This window comes from Bos indicus x Bos taurus, chromosome 3 (assembly GCF_003369695.1).
Source record: "Bos indicus x Bos taurus breed Angus x Brahman F1 hybrid chromosome 3, Bos_hybrid_MaternalHap_v2.0, whole genome shotgun sequence".
In the NCBI taxonomy this organism is placed as follows: domain Eukaryota; kingdom Metazoa; phylum Chordata; class Mammalia; order Artiodactyla; family Bovidae; genus Bos; species Bos indicus x Bos taurus.
This window is the reverse complement of record NC_040078.1, coordinates 20,446,159-20,453,778: the sequence shown is the minus strand read 5'-3', so window position 1 is coordinate 20,453,778 and position 7,620 is coordinate 20,446,159.

Sequence of the window (7,620 nt, the reverse complement as noted above, 5' to 3'; positions counted from 1 at the left end):
CCTGGTGCTCACAAGTTTCTGTTTGTCCCCTCCAAGAGTCTATTTCCCAGTCCTCTGTATGTTCTCAGGGATTCCCTGGTGGCTCAGACGGTAAAGTGTCTGCCTACAATGCGGGAGACCTGGGTTCGATCCCTGGGTTGGGAAGATCCCCTGGAGAAGGAAATGGCAACCCACTCCAGTACTCTTGCCTAGAAAATTCCATGGATGGAGGAGCCTGGTGAGCTACAGTCCATGGGGTCACAAAGAGTCAGACACGACTGAGTGACTTCACTTCACTTCACTTCACTTCTGTATGTTCTGGCAGCTCTGTGGTGGGGTTGATGGCGACCTCCTCCAAGAGGGTTTATGCCATACCCAAGTCTGCTGCACCCAGGGCCCCTGTGCCTGCAGCAGTCCACTGCTGACCCGTACCTCCACAGGAGATGCTCAAACACAGTTCTGTCTCAGTCTCTGTGGGGTCCCTGGATTTAGTCAAGAACAATAAATACATATGTCCACTCAAAAACCTGTACTTGAATGATTTTACCTGCAGTTGCTGAAAACTAAAAACAACCCACAGATTCTTCAACTAGTAAAAACTCAGCAGTAAAATGAAGCAAACTTCTAATATGCAGCAACATGAATGAATGCTGAGTGAAAGAAGCCCGTGTCAAAAGGCTATGCTGTATAATTTAACCCATAAGACAATCTGGGAAAGGCAAACGTATAAGGTCAGAAACAGATGAGGAATTATGTCCGGGACAGGGTGATGTCTTGATTATGATGGTGCTTACACTTCTTTATGTATTTGTCAAAACTCATAGGACTCTACACTAAAAAGGGTGAATTTTACTGTACATAAGTTATACTTCCAGAAACCTGACTTTAACAAAAGGAATGAGTGTGAAATTATCATAATAATTTTTTAAAGTATACACCCTCTTTTGATTTTACTTCTAGAAAACAGTTGAACAAATGTGTAAATCTATATGAACAAAAATATTCTAATTGAAGTATTGTTTGTCACAGGTAAAAATTGAAAAAAAAAAAAAAAAAAAACAACACTACCAGTCCAAAGCTACAGGATTCTTTAATCGGGTTTCTATTATACAATACTTTGCAGTTTAAATTTTTGACAGAGATATACACTTACTGATACAGAAAAATGCTCACCAAATAGTGTCAAGGAAAAAGGTTACAATTATGTATACAGTTTGGTCCCATTTTTGTAAAAAAAATGTATACACACAAAATATATACATTTAGTTATAGCTTCATAGAAAAAAATTGTAAGATAGCAGAATGGTAACAGACTTATCTCTAATTGGGAGAATTTTGAGTGATGTTATTTTTCTTTTTTGCTATTTTGAATCTTCTCTTTTCCTAAAAATGATCTTCTCTTTTCCTAAAAATAATCAGGTATTATTTTTTAAAATAATATTTAAGAGGAAAAAAGACAAGACACTGCTAAGATCTGATATTCTCTACCATTCTGGAGCCAACTCCAACATTTCCTTTTCATTTTTTAAAAAAGGAGTAAACAGTCAATTTTTCCCCATGTGTATGGATTTGTAACCAACCTGTGACAGCGCTATTTATATAAAATACATGAAACAATAAGCATGTTCGATAGTAGAAAATGAGGGAAAAGGGGAGAATTAATAACTGCATTTCACGTTTGCAGATGTTGCCCGGAAATGACTTGAAGCTTTAAAAAAAAAAGGTTTGTTGATTTTTATTTCCTCCTCAAAGCAATGCCTCCCCACCAGCTGCGAGGAATAGGCAGAAGCAGCCAGAGTCAAAAATGTCACCAGTTTTTTTAAATTTTGGTTTTGTTTTTAAAGTCTCAATGCATTTTGAGCAGTGAGTCTGTCAGAGCCTGATTCTTTGTCCTAGTAATATTTCTATACGACCCCAGCCAAGTCATTTTACCCTTTAAGACCCATGCTTTTAAAAAAAAAAAAAAAGTATAGATATTTAGAAGCAAATAAAATGTCAGTGAAAGCACAGCCTGTTCTTTTGCTTTAAGGTTTCAAAGAAAACCAAATCATTTGTCACAATCTGATCTGAGAACAGACTAATTATCTGGGGGATGATTAAGCCAGTAATAGGGGTGTCCCAATGGCTCAGAGGTAAGGAGTTTGCCTGCAATGCAGGAGATGCAGGAGCCAAGGGTTCCATCCCTAGGTCTGGAAGATCCCCTGGAGGAGGGCATGGCAGGGTATTCCAGTATTCTTGCATGGAGAATCCCATAGAGGAACCTGGCAGGCTACACTCCAAAGGGTCACAAAGAGTCAGACACAACTGAAGCGATTGAGCACAGCACTAAGCCAGTAATAAGCTACCTGTGGTCACAAGATCTCATTTTGCTATATTATTTTCTGATGCCCATTCCTACAGCTATTTGCATATAACAATTCTTTAAAAACCAAAGAAAAAAAATCTTCAGAATCTTCTCACTATTGAAGGGAAGCAGCGTAAGTGTTAGTGTTTTTTGTATGGGTTGTCACACACAACCTTCACTTGAATTAGATGAATGGTAGAGAATAAAAAGAAAAGGGAAAAGTCAGGCAGAATGAGGAGGCCACCAGAGCAGCTGGAACAAATTATTATAATTTCCAGGGTGGCGCTAGTGGTAAAGAACCCGCCTGCCGATGCAGAAGACATAAGATACCTGGGTTTAATCCCCGGAGGAGGGAAAGGCAACCCACTCCAGTACTCTTGCCTGTAGAATTCCATGGACATCGGAGACTGGCGGGCTACAGTCCAGTTCAGTTCAGTCGCTCAGTTATGTCTGACTCTGCGACTCCATGGACTGCAGCACACCAGGCTTCCCTGTCCATCACCAACTCCCGAAGCTTGCTCAAACTCAAGTCCATCAAGTCACTGATACCATCCAACTATCTCGTCTTCTGTCGTCCCCTTCTCTTGCCTTCAATCTTTCCCAGCATCGGGGTCTTTTCTAATGAATCAGTTTTTCACATCAGGTGGCCAAAGTATTGAAGTTTCAGCTTTAGCATCATTCTTTCCAATGACTATTCAGGACTGATTTCCTTTAGGATTGACTTGTTTGATCTTCTTGCAATCCAAGGGTCTCTCAAGAGTCTTCTCCAACACTAATTATCCAACACTTCAATTTTTTGGCACTCAGCTTTCTTCACAATCCAACTCTCACATCCATACATGACTACTGGAAAAACCATCACTTTGACTGGATGGATCTTTGCTGATCTTTGTCAGCAAAGTAATGTCTCTGTTTTTTAATACGCTGCCTAGATTGGTCATAGCTTTTCTTTCAAGGAGCAACCGTCTTTTTCATTTCAGGGCTGCAGTCACCATCTGCAGTGATTTTGGAGCCCAAGAAAATAAAGTCTCTCACTGTTTCCATTGTTTCCCCATCTATTTGCCATGAAGAGATGGAACCGGATGCCATGATCTTAGTTTTCTGAATGTTGAGCTTTAAGCCAACTTTTTCACTCTCCTCTTTCACTTTCACAATGAGGCTCTTTAGTTCTTTGCTTTCTGCTATAAGGGTGGTGTCATCTGCATATCTGAGGTTATTGATATTTCTCCTGGCAATCTTGATTCCAGCTTGTGCTTCATCCAGCCCAGTGTTTCTCATGGTATACTCTGCATATAAGTTAAATAAGCAGGGTGACAGTATACACCCTTGATGTACTCCTTTCCCAATTTAGAACCAGTCATTGTTCCATGTCCAGTTCTAACTGTTGCTTCCTGACCTGCATACAGATTTCTTAAGAGGCAGGTCAGGTGGTCTGGTATTCCCATCTCCTTCAGAATTTTCCAGTTCGTTGTGATCCACACAGTCAAAGGCGTTGGCATGGTCAATAAAGCGGAAGTAGATGTTCTTCTGGAACTCTCTTGCTTTTTCCATGATCCAACAGATGTTGGCAATTTGATCTTTAGTTCCTCCGCCTTTTCTAAATCCAGCTTGAACATCTGAAACTTCGCGGTTCATGTACTGTTGAAGCCTGGCTTGGAGAATTTTGAGCATTACTTTGCTAGAGTGTGAGATGAGTGCAATTGTGCGGTGGTCTGAGCATTCTTTGGCATTGCTTTTCTTTGGGATTGGAATGACAACACCTTTTCCAGTCCTGTGGCCACTGCTGAGTTTTCCAAATTTGCTGGCATATTGAGTGCAACACTTTAACAGCATCATCTTTTAGGATTTGAAGTAGCTCAACTGGAATTCCATCACCTCTGCTACAGTCCGTGGGGTCGCAAAGAGTCGGACATGACTGAACGACTTAGCATGCATCATGATATGCTTCCTTGAAGGGAAGGCAGCTTCTTAAATATATTAAGGAGAAACCTGCTTTGACATAACACATTCTTGGGTGTCACTCTTAGAGACAAATGAAGCATGGGTCTGCCTGCTGTGGAGTGGCATTTTTTATGTTCTTATATATAACTATAGGCCCAGGCTATGCAACCATCACAAGACTGTTGACATCAGGTAAAGAAAATCTCACTACTAATTACCCATCCCTCTTGGTTCCCATAAAACTTTGTTTCACCACTATTTAGAACTTCTCATGGCTGTATTCTGATAATTGGGTAAGGTATCTGCATCCCCTAAAGAGACTGTGAAATTCTTGAGGGCCGGGATTGTGGTTTATTAATTTTTTATTTCTAGAGTCTGCCCTGTTGCCTAGCACTCAATGTATGTTTGTAAATTAGTGACGGTATTGTTGCTAAGCTCTGCAAAAGTGACTGCAAAGAACAATTCTAGTTGGCTAGAATCTCTGCAGAGAATGGCAAACTCCTGGGAATTCCCTGGTGGTCCGGTGGTTAGGACGCGGTGCTTTCACTGCCATGGCCCAGGTTCAATTCCTGTCCAGAGAACTAAGACCTTGCAAGCCACGTGGTGCAGCCAAAACAAACAAAGAAAAAGGCAAACTCTATCACCTCTGCTCCTTCAGTAGATATACAGCATTGATTCTCAAGTGTGGACCCTCAGACCAGTACCATCTAACAGGTCCCCAGGTGACCTGTTAGAAATGTAAATCTCTGGGCCACTCTCAGCTTCTGAGAAGGACCCACATTCTGCCTATGGAATGTGTCCTCTACTTTCACTTTACTATGGCTTGCTCTTGAATTCTTTCCTGTGCCAATCCAAGGACCCTCACTTGACAGCCTGTCCCCAGGAATTTGACTAAGACCTGGGACATGACCATCCTCTTGTGCCCCATTTTCCTGCAACGTCTTTGCAAAGTATATTAATAAATCTACTACTTGAGTTTATGTGCATGCTCAGTCATCTCTAACTCTTTGCGACCCCATGACTGCAGCCCACCAGGCTCCTCTGTCCATGGAATTTTCCAGGCAAGAACACTGGAGTGGGTTGCCATTTTCTTCTCTGGGGATCGTTCTGATCCAGGGATCAAACCTGTAGCTCTTATGACTCCTACATTGGTAGGTGAATTCTCTGCCACTAGGGCTACCTGAGAAGCAAATCGACCTCTTAGCTATCAAAAAAATGCAAATCTCTGGACATACCCCAGACCTACAGAATCAGAAGCCTTAGGGGCAGAGGCTCAGAAATTGGTATTTTAACAAGCCTTCCAGGTGATTCTGATGCACAATGATGTTTGAGAACCCAAAGGAGAAAGTTCAACGGTGCCTATGTCCTTATCCTGGTTTAGCTTAGCAGCTATATACCTAGCCAAGGGAGAATCCATAAATCCCTCAAAACTCAGTCTTTAAAGGGTATAACAAGGGAGCTGAAATGATGATTGAGGACCCTTCTAGCCTAAAATTCTGGGAAAAGGCAGAAAGTAAATAAATGTTCCAATGACCAGATGCATTCATTCAATCAGCAAATATTTATGTACCAGGCAGTGCTTTGAGCATGGAATCAGTGCATGACACAAATTTACTCCTTTTTAATTAAAATTTTAATTTTTAATTAAAATTGTTCAGACCACAAACTTGGAACTGTCTTCTGTCTATAAGATTCTTCTACTGCATCTGCCATGCAATGTGAACTGGAAAATCGAGAAATGATCCAAAAGAGTTCTGGCCACCTTCTCCCCTAAATTACTTTGACTTCAATTCTTGAAAGCTTCTGTGTTTGTTTAAGAGCCTTCAGTATCAGTGTGTTAGAAGACAAGGGAGTGATAATAAATGTGAGTATCAAAATAGACTATCTCTGGATCTGTGTTACTTACATCACAAAGTTGCTTGCTCTTTTAGGAAACTGAATCCATCTAATTCCGTCTCCTCATCGATTCTCTCTTCTCGGCAGTGAGTCACCACCTGGACTGTTTGAGTAAGTTCCCTGTGTCTACCATTCCTCTTTCCTTCTGATCTGCCTCCCTCCCTCACTGAACTCTTTTTCCCCACCACACAAATTCAGAGCACTTAGTGAGTTACTGTAAGGTATTTTAGACTATTTAGAATGTTTAGTCAGTTTAAATCTTTTTTAAAAAGGACCTTTTAAGAAAAACCAACCCAGAAGTCACCACACTTGGATACCATCGATTCTCTGCCCAGTTCACATTTCACTGCATTTGGAAGGACAGGAGATGGCGCCAGAAAGCCATTTTGGTTTCCAGTCGGGATTTTCACCAAGCTCAGAGTGAGCAAAGGGCTACAGAAGGAGACCTAGGAATTGAAACAAAACCGCCAGAGTTTTAGTAGCACCTAAGTTGGGGGGAGGTGAGGTGGGAAGAGTTTTTTGTTTGTTTTTTTATCATATAACGGTCCTCTTGACACTACTCCAAATCAGCCCGGTGACAAAAGAAATATCCATAGTAAAGCCAAAGATAAAGACATTGCCAATAAAAATTTTAAAAATAAATAAATACAGGCAAGCCCCTGGAGTTTGCCGCCTTTCCCCTCTTTCCTACATACCAGGGCCTTTGTCCATTGGGGACACAAGGGCCGGGAGGGGCTGCTCACTCCCAAGTGGGAAGCCGCTGATTTGAGGCTGAGACATCTCTGTGAAACAGTATCCACTTGTACAGGCAAAATCCCAAAGCCCACCAGCAGTGAAACACTTCTGAGAAGGAATCACATGCAAGACATTTTGAACTGGAACTTTAAAAAAGTTTAAAAATTCATGGACAACCAGGAGGTGGCGCCTGATAAGACACATTATCTATCTCGGGAGGCTGCATCTCAGCCCCGGACACTCCAGGGAACTCTGTCCCGGCAGAGGTCATTCTGTCCAGGCCTCTTCTTTCCTACCTTGCAAAAGAGGTCTCTGCTTGCTTGCTTTTTTCTGTTCCTCTGTGTTAACGGTCCTGATTCCCAGGAAGTCTAATTTACACTTTAAGCCTTTTCTTCTTCTTAGATGGGATGAGAGGGGTTTAGGGGGAACCTCAAAACAAAATTTTTCTGGAAGGGAAAAATAACTTGAAGGGTGATGAAAGAATTAAAAAGGATATGGCATCTGCAAAATGGCTTTGCTTTGCAATCAATCACAGTGGACGGAAAAGCACCCAGGCTCCTGTTTCAGCAGGGGCTGATGATCTAGCATATGCATTATTTCTGTTCACTTGGCTTTTATCCTTCCCCCTTATTTAGCGTCTGCTCCCTTTGTTTTGACTATATTGCCACTGAGCAGGAACAAGGAGGGCAGAAGGACCTCACATGGGTGCCTCCTCCAGTCTGAGA